Source organism: Phyllobates terribilis, unplaced genomic scaffold, assembly GCF_046119375.1.
Source record: "Phyllobates terribilis strain yellow unplaced genomic scaffold, ASM4611937v1 Scaffold_3__8_contigs__length_932513732, whole genome shotgun sequence".
NCBI lineage: Eukaryota > Metazoa > Chordata > Amphibia > Anura > Dendrobatidae > Phyllobates > Phyllobates terribilis.
This window is the reverse complement of record NW_027362763.1, coordinates 538,406,352-538,429,119: the sequence shown is the minus strand read 5'-3', so window position 1 is coordinate 538,429,119 and position 22,768 is coordinate 538,406,352. Positions and strand designations below refer to the sequence as shown.

General features: G+C 43.5%; 1 protein-coding gene across 2 annotated transcripts in view; it reads left to right on the top strand.

The window, feature by feature from the left end:
• Positions 1-19,812: 19,812 nt before the first annotated feature.
• The window catches only part of TXLNB (taxilin beta), a 253,712-nt gene continuing 250,756 nt past the window's right edge, over positions 19,813-22,768 (top strand). For both annotated transcript variants that reach the window (XR_012318029.1, XM_073671347.1), the window contains exon 1: positions 19,813-19,925. The gene's annotated coding sequence lies outside the window, so the exon portion shown is untranslated. The remainder of the gene's footprint in view (positions 19,926-22,768) is intronic.

The window sequence follows — 22,768 nt, the reverse complement described above, 5'->3', positions numbered from 1 at the left end:
CAGCAGTATCGGGAATTGCTGCAGCAAAACTGGGACCTGTTCTCAGATTTGCCAGAAATGCCTGTGTTACTGGTTTCTAGACCTGCAGGATTTCCGCTTCCATGTGGAACATAGAGCCTGAAAGTTACATGGTAATGACAATGCTCTCTTGAAAATCCCGTGTCTAGTGGTAGGAGGTGCCAAGCTCTACGGCTTTAGGAAGAAGGGGGAGGTATGTAAGGTGACTGCTGGACACATAGTGGATGGGAGATATGTATCACAGAAGTGAATGTCCTCTGTGATGTAAAACCTGGAGTAATGCTCTAGTACACATAGTATTAAGACGGGTTAATCGGCCATGTTGGGGCCAAGTCTTATTGTGAGCAGCTGAAGAGTTAGGGCAGGATGGCTGCTCACCATATCTCCACCCCTGGGTTTGGTTCACATTGTAAAATGGGACTGTTTATCTCACACATGGCTCTGTGTATGGAGGTGTGTAGACCCCCTGGATTGTGTGGCTTTGCCAATGGACTAAGAAGTTGGACTCTAACCCAAGCGGGTAAACCAGCACTATTGTATGGACTTTTGATATATGTTTCACTTTTTGCCGGACAAGGGCTGTATTTAAGTTTTCCTGTGATGTGGTTTATGAGCACTGAAATAAACCAACTGGACTTTTAAATTGAAATGGTTCCTGTGATACCTCACCTTGTTCCCAAGTGAGTATATACATCATACTTATGCCACCGGATAGCCCCTTAGTAGTCCCACACCATATGATAGCCCCTCAGTAGCCCTCACACAGTATGACAACCACTCAGTAGTCCCAATACAGTATGATGTTCCCCATAGAATGACAGTCCCTCACTAGTCCCCCACACAGGATGATGGCCCCACACATTGTATGATCCCCTTACAACATGATGTCCCCACATTCCTTTAAAAGAACTGACTATTAAAATAAAAAACAACATCACATTCTCATCTAAACCTGGATCCTTATGAGTCCACCAACTGATGGCGTCATGGCATGGGCATATCAACGTGGCAACATGACAGGTCAGAGCCTAGAGCCTTGGTGAGATAACGTCACTATGTCTCTTCAATCTTGAGCATCACAATACCATTCTTTAGGCCTCAGGCCTAAGGTGACCAGCAGACTGCAAAAATGATTTTGACTGTATCGGCATGCTGTAAAGAGGGGCGGTCGTTCTGGCTGAGGCCCTACTTGTCCGTTGTACTGCTTCAGCAAGTCATTTTTTTTTAGCAATTCTAAACTAATAGTCCTAAAGTTTGGCTATAATCATTTTGAATATAAACAACAAAGAAGAAGGAAATCCTTAATGTACAAAAATATAATAGAGAAAGGTATGGCCATCTAAATACAATAAAACAAAACAATAGGTATAGCCAAAGAAAGTAAGTTTCACAAATCAAATTGCTAAAAATATAGTAAATAATTTATTAATGGCAAAGTGACAATCATTAGATAATAAAGACAACATACAAGATACTAAAGACACAGCTTTAAAAATAATGCATACATAGCGGCGAAGAAGGACCGAGAGATAAGAATTCGACAGAAATAATGAATGTAAGCTCATTAGCTAGGGCCACTGTAATGGGTGAAGAATAAGATATAAAGTATCAAAAAAGGAAAAAGTCATATTATGCTGTAATTCCCACTGTTCTTTGGTATTACTTTATAAAAGCATTGTTATTGTAGCAAAGAGAATATGCTCTGTAGAGACTAGATTGAAAAGGAATAGAAGTGGAAGTGCATTGAGGTGAAGGGTGCATTGCTGGAAAAGGGAAAAAAAAAAAAAAAACTCTTTAAATCTCTTAGTTTGCGAGTGTGAACGAGCTGCGTGTGTCCGGAGCGTAAGTGCGAACGAAAGTAAGTGTGTGACTTGTTTTTCAGTGACTTTGTATTCAGGGAGTTTGGAAGGGAGGACTTTGGACTGAATTGCTGACTGTATTTCATTAATTTCTTTACTTTACTTTTTACTTAACATTCTGTATATTGCAATCCCCATTAGGAAATGAGCTCCATTATTGACAATGCTATCCAGTGTACATCATGCCACATGTATGTATTCCTTGAACAGCCGGTCGAGGTTGCTTACTGCTGCGCGAGATGTGTGCACGTTGTGCGTTTGGAAGCCCAGATACTGGATCTAAATGAGCAGCTGGCAACACTGAGATCCATTGACAACATGGAAAGGAGTCTGCTGCTCACTGAGCAGCAGCTCACTGGGGTAGATGTGGGGGAGGGTGGTAGTCGGGAGCTGCAGGACAGTGAGGTCGCTAGTTGGGTGACAGTTAGAAGGGGTGGTAGAGGGAAGAGTGCCAGGGAGGCTAGTCCTGATCTGGCACACCCCAATAAGTTTGCAAAGTTGGCAGATGAGGGGAGTGATGGTACAGGGGTAGCACTACTGCAGCAAGGCATTTCCCCTGAAAGCCGGAGGAGTGTCAGCTCCAGTAAAGAGGGAAATAGGAGAGTAGGGCAGGCCAGGCAGGTGCTGGTAGTGGGGGGCTCAATTATTAGAGGAACAGATAGGGCAATCTGTCACAAAGACAGGGATCGTCGAACAGTGTGCTGCCTACCTGGCGCTCGAGTCCGGCACATCGCTGATCGGGTTGACAGATTACTGGGAGGGGCTGGTGAGGACCCAGCGGTCAAGGTGCACATTGGCACAAATTACAAAGTTAGAGGTAGGTGGAAGGTCCTTACAGATGATTTCAGGGAATTAGGCTGCAAGCTGAAAGCAAGGACCTCCAAGGTGGTATTCTCTGAAATACTACCGGTACCACGTGCCACGCCAGAGAGGCAACGGGAGATTAGGGAGATAAATAAGTGGCTCAAGAACTGGTGTAGGAAGGAGGGATTTGGGTTCCTGGAGAACTGGGCTGACTTCTCAGTTGGTTACAGACTCTACGCTAGGGACCGGCTGCACCTTAATGGGGAGGGTGCAGCTGTGCTGGGGGAGAAAATGGCTAGAAGGTTGGAGGAGTGTTTAAACTAGGGATTGGGGGGGAGGGTATTCATTTTATAGGTGGGGAAGATAGTGCAGATAGTGACCTGGACACAAATAAAGAAATTGGGGGTGGGGTTAGAACAGTCAATAAAGTAAGAAGGAATAGAGGTACTGAGAGATACATAAAATGCATGTACACTAATGCCAGAAGCCTCACGAACAAAATGGAGGAATCAGAATTAATTTTGTTGGAAAATAATTATGACATGGTAGGGATATCTGAGACATGGCTGGGCGAGAGCCATGACTGGGCAGTTAATTTACAGGGCTATAGTCTGTTCAGAAATGACCGTACATACAAGCGAGGGGGGGGGGTGTGTTTATATGTAAAATCATCCTTAAAACCTGTCTTGCGGGAGGATATATGTGAATCTAATGAAAATGTAGAGTCCCTGTGGGTGGAGATAAGGGGAGGGGGAAAAAATAATAAATTACTGATAGGAGTTTGTTATAAGTCTCCAAAAATAATGGAAGTAGCGGAGAATATCCTCGTAACGCAAATAGATGAAGCAGCGACTCAAGGAGAAGTCATTATTATGGGAGACTTCAACTACCCTGAAATACATTGGGGGACAGAAACATGTAGTTCAAGCAAAGGAAATAGGTTTTTGACTACTATGAGAGACAATTACCTTTCACAACTGGTTCAGGACCCAACAAGAAGGGGGGCACTGCTAGACCTAATATTAACCAATAGGCCAGACCGCATATCAAATATACGAGTTGGGGGTCACTTAGGTAATAGTGATCACAAAATAATACGTTTTCATGTAACCTTTAATAAGATGTGTAGTAGAGGTGATCTTAGTGCAATAAACTGGGACGATATCCTGAGACATAAAACTACACAAAGCAAATGGGAGACATTTATTAACATCCTGAATAGGACCTGTGTACAATATATACCCTATGGGAATAAACATGCTAGAAATAGGAGGAAACCACTATGGCTAAATAGAGCTGTAAGGGGCGCAATAAGTGACAAAAAGAAAGCATTTAGAGAACTAAAGCAAGTAGGTAGTAATGAGGCATTAAATAAATATAGAAAATTAAATAAATTATGTAAAAACCAAATCAAGGCAGCAAAGATTGAGGCAGAGAGAATCATTGCCAGAGAAAGTAAAAATAACCCCAAAATATTCTTTAACTACATCAATAGTAAAAAACTAAAAAATGATAGTGTTGGCCCCCTTAAAAATAGTCTGGGTGAAATGGTGAATGAGGATGAGGAAAAAGCCAATATGCTAAATGATTTTTTTTCAACCGTATTTACACAAGAAAATCGCATGACAGAAAACATGATTAGTGATAACAAAAATTCTCCAGTAAATGTCACTTGCTTAACCCAGCAGGAAGTACGGTGGCGTCTAAAAATCACCAAAGTTGACAAATCCCCGGGCCCGGATGGGATACACCCGCGAGTACTGCAGGAATTAAGTAACGTCATAGATAGACCATTATTTTTAATCTTTAAAGATTCCATAATAACAGGGTCTGTACCACAGGACTGGCGTATAGCAAATGTGGTGCCAATATTCAAAAAGGGGACAAAAACTGAACTTGGAAATTATAGGCCGGTAAGCTTAACCTCTACTGTGGGTAAAATCCTGGAGGGTTTCCTAAGAGATGCTATACTAGAGTATCAGAAGAAGAATAACCTCATGACCCAATATCAACATGGGTTTACGAGGGACCGTTCCTGTCAAGCTAATCTGATCAGTTTTTATGAGGAGGCAAGTTCTGGACTGGACCAAGGAAATGCAGTGGATGTCGTGTATATGGACTTTTCAAAAGCTTTTGATACGGTTCCACACAAAAGGTTGATACATAAAATGAGAACAATGGGGATAGGGGAAAATATATGTATGTGGGTTAAGAATTGGCTCAGTGATAGGAAACAAAGGGTGGTTATTAATGGAAAACACTCAGACTGGGTCTCAGTTAACAGTGGGGTACCACAGGGGTCAGTATTGGGCCCCCTTCTTTTTAACATATTTATTAATGACCTTGTAGGGGGCATACAAAGTAATAATTCAATATTTGCAGATGACACTAAACTCTGCAGGGTAATCTATACAGAGGAGGACAATTTTATATTACAGGAGGATCTATGTAAACTAGAAGCTTGGGCTGATAAATGGCAAATGAGCTTTAATGGGGATAAATGTAAGGTAATGCACTTGGGCAGAGGAAATAAAATGTATAATTATATGCTTAATAGAGATGAGCGTTGTTTGACTCGAACTGTTCGCCAATCTCAAATTTGAGCTGTTTTGGGCGGTGTTCGAGCCGTTCGGCGAACACGAACGATTTGAGAAAAATTCGGCTGTTCGAGGTTATGTTCGATAACTGTTCGTGCACCAAAATCATAACTGGATTTTTTCTCAGTGATGATGAAAATTAATGTTAATACGCAGTTTGAGTGTACAGCGGGGCGGGGGGAGGGGCAGGGGATGGATCTCTGCAGGAATAATGAAGATCTCCATTTTTTTTTCTCTTTCCCGCATTTACAGTGGGGAGGTGCAATCTGTCAGCCTATCAGCAGTGCACACACGGAGCGAAGTGCTTTTTTTCACACAAGCAAGGGCATGTGTCATTGGCAGTGTATGTCACATGTCCTTGCCCTATAAGACCCAGCCATTTTCCCCGTCGCCACCATTTACTCACTGCTGCAGCTGCGTGTTAGACGGCACCGCTGTTGCTGTGTGCGCTATACCTTGTTAATTTCAAGCCAATTTTCTCACAAATCTACAGATAGCTTGTGAGTAGGGAATAGTTGTGATTGCAGTCCTTTTAAGGACTAGGTTACAGCATTTCCTACGACTTTTATCAGGCTGGTCTGTGCTCTTAAATAGATAGGTTGTGGGAGTAAAGACTAATTGTAATTGCGGTCCTTTTCAGGACTAAGTTACATCAGTTCCTATCAGTTTTTGCCAGGCAGGTCTGTGCCAGTGCTGTGCAAGTTTTTTTCACAGCATTTGGCTGAATCTAGCAAAGCTAATCCTTTTTGGTCTATTGCAGAGTGTGTTAGTCAGTGGAGTAGCCTATCTGTGTTGCAAGATACACCACCTGTGTATAGAATACCAATTTTTTTACTGCACCTAGTGAAGTAAAACCTTTTGGGCATAGCATCATTCTATTAGTCCATCTATACTGACCTCCATAAGGTTGCAAATTGAATATAATTTTTTTCTGCATCTAGCTCTGAAAAAATATTTTTCCTTCTAGCAGTGTGTGGGACTTGTTCTACTAGTCCATCTATACTGACCTCCATCAGGTTGCAAATTCAAAATAATTTTTTGTCTGCATCTAGCTCTGAAAAAATATTTGGGCTTCTAGCAGTGTGTGGGACTTGTTCTATTAGTCCATCTATACTGACCTCCATCAGGTTGCAAATTAAAAATAATTTTTATCTGCATCTAGCTCTGAAAAAATATTTGGCCTTCTAGCAGTGTGTGGGACTTGTTCTATTAGTCCATCTATACTGACCTCCATCAGGTTGCAAACTAAAAATAATTTTTTGTCTGCATCTAGCTCTGAAAAAATATTTGTCCTTCTAGCAGTGTGTGGGACTTGTTCTACTAGTCCATCTATACTGACCTCCATCAGGTTGCAAATTGAATATAATTTTTTTCTGCATCTAACCCAGCCAATAGTTTGGCCTAATACCACAGTTTGGCCACTCAGCTCTGCTCGGTTCCCATTCATTGTTTTTTTGTGCAATCAACTCCAGAGTTGTGAATTAGTTAACCACCAAAATGAGTGGAAAAAGGCCTGCTGCTGGTGGAAAGGGGAATAGGCGTGTTGGGAAGGGGAAAAAAGGTTGTGTCCGTGGGGTAGGTGTTAAAGCAACAGTAACATCTGCAGAAGAAAGACCATCTTCCAGCCAAACTAAAATGTCTACTTCTTTTAGCGGACAATGTGATAAGATCCCTTTCTTACGGCCACACCAATCGCTACAAATTCCAGATGAGGCACAAAAACAGCAGGTGCTTCAACGGATATCAAGTGCTCCTTTAAGTGGGCTCTCCTCCACATCAACTTCAACATCACAAATACTCCAGTCCTCAAAGGTGTCACTCCAATCGCACTTGCTTCCTCACAGCTCCCAAATCTCCAGCTGCCCATCTGAGTATGAGGTAGAACAGATGGTTGAGTCTGCAGAGCTGTTTACTCATACTATAGCCTGGGAATCAGAGGTCGGCTCCAGCGCTTCTGTGAATCCAGACGAGGAAATGATCTGCACTGATGCCCAGAATCTTTATGAGTCGGATCCAGGACCAGATGCTGAAGGTTCTGACCATAATGTAGACCCTCATTCCCAAACTGTAACTCCTGTTCGTGGAGACAATGAGGAAGACGATGATGAGACTGAAATACCTGATTGGAGCGACAACTTTAGTTTTTTGTCAGGGCAGGAACAGGTTGGCTCTGAGGACGACGGGTGTGATAACGCACAGGGTGATGATGATGAGGTTGGAGATCCCACTTACTGTCAACCCACAGTCAGCCAAGAGATGAGGTCAGCAGAGGAGGTGGAGGAGAATGCTAGTGACGACGACGTCAGGTTGCGCCTTCCTGGACAGAGACGTAGTACTGGAAGCACGTCAACAACTGCATCCTCAAACACAACTCTGCCTCTCACCACAAGTCGTGGTGGCTCTTGAGGTCGCATGGGTACTAAGCCTTGCATAGCCTGGGCATTTTTTCAGATCGATAAAGATGACCCAACTCGTGTTATCTGTAACATTTGTCAGCAAAAGCTAAGTAGAGGCCAAAAAATACATAGTTTGTGCATGAACCGGCACATGGACATGAAGCATAAGTTGCAGTGGGAAGCTCACTGTGCTACAATGCGGCCTAGCGGGCCGGGCCAACCACCGTCTGCCATATCTTGTGCATCCGCGGCCTCTTCATCCTCTGTGACTAGGGGGACAGCGGTCACACCTGTTTTGGGGCGCACACCTGCCACCTCTTTACCCGCAACAGCCAGCGTGATTTGCAGGTCATCATTTTCTTTGGAGGTGGTAACACCAGCTGGTGTTGAGCGCTGTCCGACATCGATAGCACCATCTTTGGATCAAGGCAACCTAACATGTCCGCCTGCATCTTCTTCACAGACCGGCAGTTTGCCGGGGACACCCTTATCAACCCCGTCTAAGCACAATAGCCAGCCCTCGGTCCCTCAGATGTGGACAAGTAATAGACCATTTCCTCCTAGCCATGAGAAAGCTAAGAGGTTGAATTTCACCATCTGCAAGCTCTTGGCTACAGAAATGCTGCTTTTCCGCCTGGTGGACACAGAGGATTTTCGAGACCTTATGTCCGTCGCAGTGCCCCAGTACCAGATGCCCAGTCGGCACTACTTCTCAAAGAAAGGTGTGCCTGCGCTACACCAGCATGTCGCACACAACATCACCACTTCTTTGAGAAACTCTGTGTGTGACAGGGTGCATTTCACCACAGACACTTGGATGAGTAGGCATGGACAGGAGCGTTACATGTCGCTGACTGGGCACTGGGTAACTATGGTGACAGCAGGACAAGGGGCTGCTGTCCAAGTCTTGCCGTCCCCACGAGTTGTGCGTCAATCCTCTTTATCTCAAAGTTCCTCCACTGCTTCTGCCTCCTCAACCTCCTCTCGGTCCTCCACCTGCACCCAAAGCCTGTCTGGTCATGCCACAAGCTTTCTAACTGCGCAGAAGGGATCCTGCACACCTCCTTACTATGCTGGCAGTAGGGCTCAACGTCATCAGGTGGTTTTTACTTTGAAATGTCTGGGAAATGTGAGTCACACAGCTGAGGAGTTGTGGTCAGCTCTGGAGAACCAATTTCATGAATGGTTGTCTCCACTGGACCTGAAACCAGGGAAGGCCGTGTGCGACAATGCTGCAAACCTGGGTGCGGCCCTTCGCCGGGGCAATGTCACACACGTGCATTGTATGGCTCACGTGTTGAACCTGGTTGTCCAGCAATTTTTAGCCCACTATCCCGGACTAGATGGCCTTCTGCAGAGGGCACGGTCGCTGTGTGCTCACTTCCGCCGTTCGCATCCCGCCGCTCAGCGACTTACATCTCTACAGAAGTCGTTGGGCCTGCCACTTCACCGGCTAAAATGCGATATGCCTACCCGGTGGAATTCAACTCTGCACATGTTGCAGCGACTGTGGCAGCACCGACAAGCCCTGGTGCAATATGTTCTGACGTATAGCCTGGGCCAACGAGATCCAGAGGTGGGGCAAATCACGCTGGAGGAGTGGTCTCAGATCAGGGACCTATGCACCCTTCTGCACAGTTTTGAAATGGCGACGAAGATGTTTAGTGCTGACGATGCCATTATCAGCATGACTATTCCGGTGATTTACATGCTGGAGCACATGTTAAACAGAATTCGGAGTCAGGTGGTGGCACAAGAGGAGGTGGAGGAAGTAGAGGAGGAGGAGTTGTATGCGGAAGGGCTAACATCTGCAAGGTCCAGACGGTCGGCAGCACCAAGGCGGCAGGCATGTGAGGGTGGGGGAGATGGTTTTACCAGGGCACATGATAGCAGCCAAACTAGTGAGGAAGGTGTAGGAGCCCAGGAAGAAGTGGAGGACGAACTGATGGAAGACTCATCAGATGAGGGAGACCTTGATCACATTTTGTTGTGCGAGGTTTGGGGGAGAGGACAGAGGAAGGAAGCATGATTGTTACCTCGCCACCAACACAACAGGGACTTGGTGCTCCTGGATGCGCAACACACATGAGTGCCTTCTTGCTGCACTACCTGCAACATGACCCTCGAATTGTGAGAATTAGAAATAATCCTGACTACTGGGTTGCCACACTGTTAGATCCCCCGTACAAAAGTAAATTTGCAGAAATTATTCCTGCCATAGAAAGGGATGCACGCATGCAGGAGTATCAGCAGAGACTGTTGCAGAATCTTACATGTGCTTTTCCACAAAACACCAGTGGTGCACGTACTGAATCTCACATTTCCAACTTGCCAACCGTGGGACCGTCGAGTGTTCAGCACTCAAACCGTAACAGAAACACAGTATCTGCTGGTAACATCAATTTTGCGGAATCATTTCACCACTTTTTTAGCCCATCCTTTGCAAGGCCACAGGAGACAAGAAGTCTGACATATAGTCAACGCCTAGAGACGATGGTACAGGAGTATCTCCAAGTAAACATTGAAGCCATGACTGTGTCACTGGACCCTTGCTCTTTTTGGGCTTCCAATCTGGATAAATGGCCGGAGCTAGCCACTTACGCCTTGGAGATCTTGTCATGCCCCGCAGCCAGCGTTCTGTCTGAACGTGTGTTCAGCCCTGCTGGTGGTGTGCTGACAGATAAGCGCACATGGCTCTCCACTGATAATGTAGACAGACTCATGTTTATAACTTTTCTACCCCTGTGTCATTCAGGGGAAAGTAAAGCTTGATGATTGGTTAAAATCACCTCACCAACCATTTTAAGCTTTCAAATTACTAATCATGTTTATCTGTATCTTGGCTGGAAAATTATTTGGGCTTTGTAGCAGTATGCAGTACTGATTCTATTAGGCCATCTATACTAAGCTCCACCAGATTTAAAATTACTAATCATATTTATCTGTATCTTGGCTGGAAAATAATTTGGGCTTTGTAGCAGTGTGCAGTACTGATTCTATTAGGCCATCTATACTAAGCTCCACCAGATTTAAAATTAATAATAATTTTTAGCTGCATCTAGCCCGGAAAATAATTTTGGGGCTCCGAGATGCGCAAGACACATAAGTGCCTTCTTGCTGCACTACCTGCAACATGACCCTCAGATTGTCAGAATTCGAAGTAATCCTGACTACTGGGTTGCCACACTCTTAGATCCCCCACACTCTTCGATCAACCTTTTCATTTTAATAAAGACCAAAAAAATGTTCATTTTTGAAATTATAAGCATTAGCAGGTTATTAGAAACTGAAATCAAACAGTTTTCAACTCAAAACTTTATTCTAGGTGATGTTACATTTGCACATAGGACCCCTTGTTCAAAAGAACCTTCTGAACTCTCTCGTCCATTGAATTTGTCAGTTTTTGGATGGTTTCTGCTTCAATTGTTTTGCATGAGGACAGAATAGCCTCCCAGAGCTGTTGCTTAGATGTGAACTGCCTCCCGCCATCATAGACACTCCTTTTGATGATGCTCCAGAGGTTCTGAATAGGGTAGAGGTCAGGGGAGCATGGGGGTCACACCATAAGTTTGTCCCCTTTTATGCCCATATCAGCCAGAGATGCAGATGTGTTATGTGCAGCATGAGACGGTGCATTATCATGCATAAAAATGATCTTGCTGTGGAATACACGGTTCTTCTTCTTGAACCATGGCAGGAAGTGCTGTTTGAGAAACTCCACATACATTATGGAGTTCATCTTTACCCCTTCAGGGATCCTAAAGGGGCCGACAATCTCTCTCCCCATGATTCCATCCCAAAACATTACTCCACCTCCTCCTTGTTGGCGCTGTAGCCGTGTTTGCGTGGGGTGTCCATCAACCAGCCATCCTCCACTCCATCCATCTGGACCATCGAGCGTTGCACGGCACTCATCCGTGAACAAAACAGTTTTGAAATCAGTCTTCATGTAATGTTTGGCCCACTGGAGCCGTTTCTGCTTGTGTGAAGTGGATAGAGGAGGTCGACAGGATGGCGTATGCACACCTGCAAACCTCTGAATGACCCTGCATCTTGTTGTTCGGGGGACGTTGGAGGCAACAGCAGCTTCAAAAACTTGTCTGCTGCTATGACAAGGCTTTTTTGCCACTGCTCTTTTAACCTGACATAATTGCCTGTAGGAAAGAGTCCTCAATTTGCCCTTATCAGCACGCACACGTGTGTACTGTGAATCAGCTACATACTTCTTGATTGCCAAGACACTTCATCCTGATCATCGCACAATGTTGATTGTAGTCATGCCTTGACCTAAACACTCCACAATTTGTTGCTTCTCAGCAGCCGACACATCCTTTTTCTTTCCCATTTTGGCAGAAAATGTAGGCTGCTTAATAATGTGGGACAGCCTTCTTAAGTAGTCTTGCCTTTCATTGGACACACCTGCCAAACTAATTAGCACAGGTGTCTGCAATTGCTTACATTGATATAAAGAGCCCTGACACACATCACCATCAATGAGTTTAACTGACAAACAAACAAATTCTTCCCTTATCACTCCTAAACACTTTTTGCATAATAATTTGGAACACAGTGTACATGTGCTTTTCCACAAAACACCAGTGGTTCACGTAGTGAATCTTACAGTTCTAACTTGCCAACCGAGGTCTGTATGGAGTTGTTCAATAAAGGGCCCAAAATTAAGATAACATAGATGGGAGAGGTCTCTATGAATAGGAATTCCTAAGTATTTGATACCCTGTGAGGGCCAGGCAAAGGGAAAGTTGGACTGGATGGAATCCTGTATGGATTTGGGGAGTGAGACATCGAGGGCCTCAGACTTCACTGCATTGATTTTAAAATTTGACCATGTAACAAAGTGATCTATTTCAGCCATAACAGCGGGGATGCATATATGTGATTGAGTGATATATACTAGGACATCATCAGCAAATAGAGAGCACTTAAACTCGGTGCCTCCCACCTCAATCCACCTAATATTGGGGTTATGGCGAATTGATGAGAGCAGGTGCTCCGTCAGTAGGATGTATAAGAGAGGGGACAGAGGACATCCCTGCCTTGTCCCATTGGTGATTATGAAAGGTGATGAAAATGTTCTGACGCGCCCCCTGGGCCTTGGGACACCCGGAGCCGGACCCTTTTTGGTGGATGCTGGTGGTTGTAGTCTCCGTGGCGGCGACCCGGTTCCGTGGCTCAGGGCGGTCAAACCAGTGGCGGAACTATTTATGTGGTTTTGATGTTTAAATGTCCGACTACGCCATCCGTGGATTGCAGTCAGACTGAACCTCCGCTGCAGGGCAGACCATTGAGGCTGGTGTTCTGGGTGCACCAGAGAGTAGCATAACTCTCCACGGGAGGAGTATAGCCTCAGGGCAGTGTATGCGGAGGATGGGGGTAGCAGCAGTAACGACACGGAGTCAGTGATGCAGTCCAGGGCCTTTACTCACAGTTCTTATTACCAGACCACGTCTGCAGGTAACGGCTGCCCACGTCATACTGTGCTCACCAGGCGAGGGGCTCAGACAACTTCCAGATAACTTTGGAGCGCTTCACAGGACCCCCTTTGTGTGTCCTTTGTCTGGCCTTTCTTACCAACCCTTCTATCCGGCTGCCTCGGGCCTCCTCTTGGTAAACTTGGCGCCAGTTTCCCTGACCCTATGTGGTGCCTTCCTAGCGGGTGTAGCAAGGGGCTGCGCCACATAAAATGTCACAGCCTCCGGTTTCTAGCTGAGGGTCGTTTCCCGCCTCCACTAGTTTCGGGGACCGGTCTCCCCCTTTGGCCTGACCCCTCCACGCAGGTGGATTCGGGCGTGCGGTGGCGACTTGCCCGTCCGCACCCCTGGGATCCCTTCGTTCCTCATTCCTGGAGCCTTCTCCGCTCCTCTTCCTTCCTTCTCCCTCTTCCTGGCCTGGGCCTCTGTTACTAGGCCCGCCTCCGGAGCAGAGCTCATGCAGAGCCCCTGCTCCCTGTCACTTCTGCTCAGACTTCTCTGCGCTGAACTAAGATGGTGCCCACCTTTTATACTCCCTTCTCAATGCACCCAGGAACTGCTTCCTCCCTGCTCCTGCACTACAGGGTTCCCCTTCCTCAGTGTTCCCTCCCCCCACTCCAGCCAGGGACAGGGACTGTCGTGCCCATCTCAGGGGCATATTGGTCACCCTGCCCCACCGCAATGTGGTGTAATGCATGCAGGTGTCGGGTCCTGATCCACACTCCATCCTTACCTGAGAGTGAGATATCACACCTCTGGGTGAGGTGCAATACCTCTGTAGCAACCGAGCCCTCAGGGTGCTACAGTTCCATTTATCTTCAGCCTAGGTGACGTATTGCGATACAGGGCCGTGATTTTGGCTATAAAAGGGTCCCCTAGACCCCTACCCCAAACTTTTTAAGAGAATAATATATGGCGTGCCAGGAGACTCTATGGAATGCTTTCTTAGCATCCAACGAGAGTATCTAATTACAAATTTTTAACTGCATCTAGCCCAGGAAATACTTTGTGCCTAGTAGCAGTGTCTGCTAGTCAGCGGATTATCCCGGCTGTTAAGCAAGCTACACCACCTGTAGCTTGGACACTTAATTTTTTCAAAGGAAATGCTTCGGGACCATGGAATACTCAGTGAAGAGCATCAGGAGGCACCCCAAGGCATAGGGGCTGGGACTGGCAGTAGGATGCCTTGCGGTGGACAGTTGAGCTCGATCCTTATAAAAGCTTTTTAACTGCAGCAGCTTTAGTGGACGCTACTGGAGCTGGAATTACGCGGCTGCTGGCATGAGACTTGCCCTCCAATGGATCCTTGTAAATGGATTTAAAGTGTATTCATTCAAATTAGAGAGACCATTTAAATTAAAAAGCTTAGAGCTGCCTCCACCACAGGGGGGCTCGCTCGACCCACCAGCGGACAGGCACCAGTATTGGGAGAGGGGGGCTGGCCGTCAGGGTTCACCGCGGCTCTGACACAAACCCAGCGACACGGAGGTGGCACGGGCAGGAGCGGACTGGCCTTGTCGGCTTCTCACTTTTTGGATTTTAGAAGGGCATGACATGCCTATATCTGTGTCTCCCCCTCCTTTTAATCCTCCACCTCTTTTCTTTTCGCATGACTATATGTACTTGTCACTTTTCCATGTGTTAGTTATGTCTTCTGAGCAGTTTGTCAGCTTTTGGACACCTTTGAAGGTGTTTTCTATGTGTTTCTATGTGTTTTTGTTTGCCTGCCATTGGTTTTAACGGTGTTCAAAGGTGTTCGACGAATAGTTCGACGAACAGTTCGGCGAACACACGGGTATTCGACGAACCGAACCGAACTTGAACACTACGGGGGTGGCTCAACACTAATGCTTAATTGTAAAACACTGGGCAAAACTGTAACTGAAAAAGACCTGGGTGTATTGGTGGACGACAAGCTCACGTTTGGTGGCCAGTGTCAGGCTGCTGCTGCAAAGGCAAATAAAATAATGGGATGCATTAAAAGAGGCATAGATGCTCATGAGGAGAACATAATTTTACCTCTATACAAGTCATTAGTGCGACCACACTTAGAATACTGTGTACAGTTCTGGTCTCCGGTGTATAAGAAAGACATAGCTGAACTAGAGCGGTTGCAGAGAAGAGCGACCAAGGTTATTAGAGGACTGGGGGGTCTGCAATACCAAGACAGGTTATTACACTTGCGGTTATTTACTGTGGAAAAAATAAGGTTTAGGGGTGATCTTATTACTATGTATAAGTATATGAGGGGACAGTACAAAGACCTTTCTACTGATCTTTTTACTCTGAGGCCTGAGACGGGGACAAGGGGGCATCTTCTACGTCTGGAGGAAAGAAGGTTTAATCATAATCACAGATGGGGATTCTTTACTGTAAGAGCAGTGAGACTATGGAACTCTCTGCCGCATGATGTTGTAATGAGTGATTCACTGTTAAAATTTAAGAAGGGCATGGATGCCTTTTTTGAAAAGTATAATATTACAGGTTATAAATACTAGATTCCTTGATAGGGCGTTGATCCAGGGAACTAGTCTGATTGTCGTATGGAGTCGGGAAGGAATTTTTTTCCCCAATGTGGAGCTTAGTGTTTGCCACATGGGTTTTTTTTGCCTTCCTCTGGATCAACAAGTTAGGCTACGGGTTGAACTAGATGGACTTAGTCTTCCTTGAACCTTAAAAACTATGTTACTATGTTACTATGTAAATTGAAATCACAGTAAATAAATAATTAAATAAGTATATAGATAAATTTGTATGTGGGAATCATGCTGTGTCACTGTCCTACGCTCCAATGCATGTTTTGCAGAGAAAATAACTCTGCAGGAAGTACTGTAATTGGACTGCAGAGGACTGGGATAAAGTTATTATTATATCTGATGACGCCCCCTTTAGATTGTTTGGGATATCTGGAAAAATGAGTGTCCGTAGAAGAAAAGGTATGATATCCAACATATCAGGACAAATTACAGATATCTTGAAAGATAAAAGTTAACACTCAATATAAGTGTAAAAGCTTATGAAATGCTCATAATTGTACTTCTGTAACCTTAGAACCATCTGACTAAAAGGTCTAAAAACACTGAAGCAATGAAACTTTGTGAAAATCAAAATTTGCGTCTTTCTCAAAACTTTTGGCCACAACTGTTCAGCGTACAACTACACATTATATTCATGATAAAAAGCATGAATGTCAAATCCAGAGACCAACTACAGCTTACTTAGCAGCAAGATATAATTAACTAAGAATCACTAATGCAACATAATTGAATAATGAATGAACAGCAGCCAAAACATGAAATCTTAGTCTAGAGAATATGACCTCTATTACAATTCCAGGTTGATGAAGTAAAGATATCCTAAGATTTAGTCACCGCAGACTGAATAAAATGAAGAATACTGTTATTAGGTAAATCAATAAGAAGACAACTCCATTCACTTGAAAGAGTAGATGGACACCTCAAAGTTGTAACATTACAATGTGGAGAGACAAATTGTACTAAAATAAATCTGAAATGTGATTAAAAAAAAGAAACATTGTTTTAAATGCAAACAATGTAAAAAAATCAATAATGCTGACAAATAGAATATGTGTGTAAATAAAGAAAACAGTAAGGAAATTAAAGAGAACGTGAAGACATTAAGTGCCCCTCTCCGCGAGTTTAGTAAATGTGCCATGCAGTAGATCAGTGATCCCCTATCCATGGCTTACGATCAATATGTGGATCACGAGATCTTGGCATGTGGCTCACAGCTTTCTCCCATGACTAAAATGAAAGTTTAAGTTATTTGTAAAAAATAGTGAAGAAGGAGGCACCATGAAAAGCCTCTAGTAGCACTGCTGCGTCCTCCTCCACCTTGCTGATGCCTCAACTCTCCTCTGCGGCTAACTCCTTTTCCTACATTGTCCCAGCACTGCTGGTTCCCACACTGCTCAATCCTGTGTCACTTATTCCTACTAATCCTGTTCTACCATCATCACATCCTGGCTGCCCATGAAAAGGCTCTAGTGGTACTGTTGCTTCCTCTTCCACCTTGATGATGACTCACCTCTCCTCTGTGGCTTGCTCCTTTTCCTATGTTGTTCCAGCGCTGCTGGTTCCCACACTGCTCAATCCTGTGTCACTTCTTCCGAATGACCCCATTCTACCGTCATCACTTCCTGGCTGCCTACATCCTGCCTGGTCCAGTTAATTATTATAGATATCAGCCTGCAATGCTCTCTTTCTCACACTTGGGGAGCATTAAAATATAAGTGGTACATTGTAATAGCATACTTGACATACACATGCTGTTGTATTAGGACACTGTTCTAAAATAACAGTGTGTGCATGACATGATTATTTTGGTGATATCATGACTTTGATAATGTAATAGGTTTCCAAGATTAGGAAAAAAAATGTTGTTGATTTTTTTTCCCTAGAAACAATGCCACTTTAGTCCACATGTGTGTCTAGAATGGTGGCTAAAACTTTTTAAACTGACACAAAGTTTGCTGCTTCAGTGCTTTTAGATCTTTTAGTCAGCTTTATCTATGGTTACTGAAGTATATTTATAAGAGTTTCGTAAGTTTTTACACTTTTATTGATAGAACATGCTTATGCAGACTTAGGCTATGTGCCCACGATGCAGAAATGCTCTGGATTTTTCCTGAGCATTTCTGTATCTCCCTGGCAGAAAAAATGCATGCGAATTGTACATGCGGATTGTACATGCCTTTTACCTGCCTGGGACATGCGGAAGTTAAGCGTTTTTCACATGCGATTTCGCATGCGGGTTGTCAAGCGCTTTCCAAGCGATTTTAGCATCACTTGGAAAAGTGCTTGAATACTTGGTCACACTATATAAATCCATGCAACTGCATGGATTTATATAGCGTGACTAAGTTATAGTAAAAGAATGGTAAAAAATAAATATTACACTCACCTTTCGATGGCCCCCGGTCTCCTCCGGTGCATCCGGTGTGTTAGGTGGCTCGCGATGGTCTAAAAGAACCTTCCATGACGTCATTTAGTCATGTGACAGGTCACGCGACCGCCGGGGTCAGCGGTCGCGTGACCTGTCACATGACTAAATGACGTCATGGAAGGTCCTTTCTGACCATCGCGAGCTGCCAGGGAGCCAGGACGCATCGCTATGGAGACCGGGGGACATCAGAAGGTGAGTATAATGTATTTTTTTTATTTTAAATTCTTTTTTTTTTTACAGGTACTATGGTACCCGGGTCTGGAGGAGAGTGTCCTCTTCTCCAGACCCGGGTACCATCCGCACATTGAATCGCTTAATATCCGCATGTACACATGTAGTCATGTGGATATTAAGCGATTCAATGCAAGTCAATGGCGGCGAAAATTAATTGTTAGTGCTGCGGATTTTTCCGCAATGATAATCTGCAGCGGAAATTTCCGCAGCATGTGCATAGCACATGCGGATTATCTTTGGGGAACATGGCAGACCTTCTACCAAGCGTTTTTTAAGCGTTTCTTCGGCGGAATTGTCACTGCGGAAACGCTTAAAAAACGCATAGTGGGCACACAGCCTTAATATTTATAGTGCTGACCCTTATTTTTCAAGACTTCTGCTATTCGCCCTTGAATGTTGGATATCAGCTTCTAGACCAGATCCTGACTGATAACAGTCCATTTTTTCCTAATCAGTATTTTTAATTTATCACAATTTCTGTGTTTTTATGTGTCCTTCCGCTTTTTAGGACTGACCCCAAGTTCTCAGTGGGATTGAGATCTGGGGTGTTTTATGGCCATGGGACAAAAATTTCAATGTTTTGTTCACCGAGCCACTTTGTTATCACATTTGCTTTGTGACATTGCGCTCCATAAATTGCTCCTGGATCATTGGAAGATGTTGCTCTTGGGGGATGTTTAGATACCATTCTATATTTATGGCAGTGTTTTTTGGCAAAATTGTGAGTGAGCCAACTCCCTTGGATGAAAAGCCACCCCACACATGAATGGTCTCAAGATGTCTACTGTTGGCATGACACAGGACTCACGGTAGTGCTCACCTTTTCTTTTCTGGGCATTCATTCTTCCAGATGTCACTATCAAAGAGTCTAAAGTGGGCTTCAGCATGTGCAGAGACATCCTGGACCTAGTCGTTAATGGAATTCCCAGCTTAGAGTACACATCGTAAGGTCACAGTGCACATCATGAAGTCCTGGTCTAGCATGAAGAGACCCGAGAGTTTCAATGGGTGGTGGTGGTAAAAAGAGCATGACACGTGGGAGAGTATTCAGTAGTGGTGGATGGGAGGTGAGGGGTGAACTGAGCATTTTTTTACCATTTGTCCGCCCTCTGAAATTCAGCAAAATGGTAGCCAGCTGTCCAGCATCTTGCTGAACTTCCGCGGAGCAAATTGCAAAAAATCAGAATGTGGAGATTAAGGATTTTTATAAAATCAAGTTTAATTTAATTCCACTAGAATGAATTCACCCAGATATACTTTTGATGATTTCTAATATGCAAAAAGAGTCACTAGGGGTTAATTGTTCACTATCAAGGCCTACAGTCATGATGGGTATTCTCTCTCACAGCTCATTCCCTCAGCTATCAGCTGTTAAATGGACCCTTCTAAATTTGGCATCTAGTGTGCTTCTGACACAGTGTCATCTGTTTTACTCCCCCCTTCCCCCTCCATAACTTTCCTCCTAATGTCCAGCCTTCAGCTCCAGTTGTCTCTTGACCTCTCTCTTTTTTGGCTTTGGTCATAACAAGTTCCATCTTTCTGTGCTCCTTGAACACTGAGCTGGTAAGTCATTTTCAATTTTTTAAAAAAAAATAATCTTTATATTTTTTACTATATTTTTCTATTTTATGTGACATAAAATATCCTTTCTGAATAATCATTTCACTATCAGTATAGCAAGATATGCAGTAATTCATTTGTGATATCTACACATAAAAGTACAACTATTTACTATCTGGTCTGATCTAATAAATGTGAACTAAATAAGATTAAAACATTGTGGCTTTCTAGAGGTTATCAATGTAAAACAATGATATTGAAGTTCATGTATATAAGGAATTAAGGATGCTTTCATATAGCTATAATAATGGTTTAGTACCATGGCTGTAACACTCGGACCTCCGGTGGTTTAACTTTATCAAATTATGATGATTTTAGGTTCTATCAGGATCCAAGTTCGATTCAGTTGAACAATGTAATGCAAGTAAAATAGTTCTGATAAAATGTATCTTTATACAGCCTTAATAAAATTGTCTAAGATAAACTAATATATTAAATTAGTTTTCATCCTTTTCTGTTACAATTACTGCGAAAGTTTTTGCTTTAGTTATTTATGCATTATTTTCTATATTATGTGTTGTATTGCAGATTGTTTTGGTGTATGATTTTCATTGTGTTGATGTTACATTTTATATATCACAGATAATATAATACTCCTCATATTTTCTTTACTCTCTTTGAAACACATTTTTAGTTAATAGTTTTAACAAATCATGGGCAGGATTTAAATGTTGCCTAAAATAACTTCTGCCTGCACAGGTGTCATATGTCTAAAAGGCTGCAGAGGAGAGAACATAGGAACACACTTGCTAACATTAGCAAAGCACACAATCGCTTAAGAGTCGACTATGAACACTGTTTATATTAGAACCAGTGATATTTGCATATGAATAAATTACACTTGTCACTTCCTAATTAGAACTCTTTACCCATTCAGCTGGTAAAATATTACAATCTGTGGTGATAGATATGATTGCATGCATATGAATACGTGGTTTATTTACTTCTATGAAAGGCATAGTAAGAAAATGATTTGTTTTGCCTACGGTTTAGTTAAAAATTTTGTCCATTGTTGAAACTCTATTTCATTTCATATGGAAGGTCCTGTGCACAGCTCATCGCTGATAGAATTGGCCAGCAAACCTTTATGAGTAAATGATGCAAGATGTCAGCCATATAAGTCTTAAAGGGGTTGTCCATTACTAGAACCCCTTCTTAAACTAAATTTTTGGCCCCGATAAAATAAAACACCTATACTCACCTCCCGTGCCGGCTCCATTCTTGCGGTGTCGGCTCTCGTGGTCCTGGGGCTGTGATGTGGTGGAATGACACGTGATGCCCGGCGCCCAATCAGCGCTGGCGTCACTATCCCCGCCTTTGTAAGAACTGAACATAAAGAGGAAGTCCGGGATCAGCTGCAGCCCTGGTGTACTCTTCATGTTCAGTTTGTCTGAAGGCGGAGACAGTGACGCCAGCGCTGATTGGGTGCTGAGCACCACGTGTCGCAGTCCTAGTAGTGGACAACCCCTTTAAGGCAATATCTGAGGGTGCAAGACCTGAGAGATCTCAGTGGCTCAAACATACCAGGATCACTGCCCTGAAATAAGGATTTAGGGTATGCAAGAAAAAAAATGAAAAGCAAGTGATAACTTGCAAAGTGGAGATGGGCGGATCAACTTGTGTCTCTCCACTGTATCGGCCAGTTCAGTTATCTCTGGCCGCTGGATAGAAGGCTCGCAAATCTTTTACCTTTCGGGATCCCTGATGCAGATTTTGATTAGCCATGGCTGGCGCCAGGTGCACAGATGACATTGCGCCAGCTCAGCTAATCAAAAGCCATGTCATGGATCCCCAAAGATAAGAGATTCGCGAGCCTTCTATCCAGCAGCCAGAGATTACTGTTCTGACCAACCAACTGGCGTCCCATGAATCTATCTGGCCATCTCTATTTATAAAAATCTTTTTCTTTTAGACTGGGGTATAAATTGCCAGTCTTAATGAACCGGCTTACTGTGTCTCAATTACCGTATGCACCATTTTCAAGTTTTGTTTGTTATGGGAACTTTCTTATTTGCAACCAGAGATTGAAAACCTATATAACAAGTAATCATGATTAGTTCTGTAACTTGTTGCTAGCAGCAACTAAAGATTTTGGAAACGGTGAAGAATTTTCACATTTATTTCTATGTTTAAATATATCGTAAAATGTAAATGTAATATACCTGTGTAATTGTGGATGGTTGGCTTTAGATCACGCATTTAGAAGCATTCGTAGGCTCAGCTATAAATATCTTCCTTTAGCAGATATGATTCCTAACCACATGGAAAAAAACAACCTCTCCCTTGTTTACTTACAGCAGATGTGAAGAGGCAGGCAAGTGTTCACATAATGATGTATTCCACCTAATTAAATATCTGATGGCTCAAAAACAAAGTCATAGGTAAACATATAATAAAGTTAACTAGGTAACAGCATATATTGTGATAGTTTAAGTTGGGAGCCTGCTCCATCTAACACATGTCATTTACAAAATGTGAACTAAATAAGATAAAAACATAAAATAAGAGCAAACACCACTCCTTACATTATAAAAATAATTTACTTTACATGTATAATAAGCATATAATTCAAACAATAAACAGTACAATGTATATCTAGAGTTCTAAAGGACTTAACATATATGCACTACAGACTTGCAATAACTCAGAACATAAAAAAGATAATAGAAGTATAAAAATCAGAGCGAGACCTCACTAGATGAAAAAAGCCTGAAAGTTACCCCAGTGGAGAGACAGCATAAAAAGACACACTGAACCACAGAATGGTGCTTACCCACCCCAACATG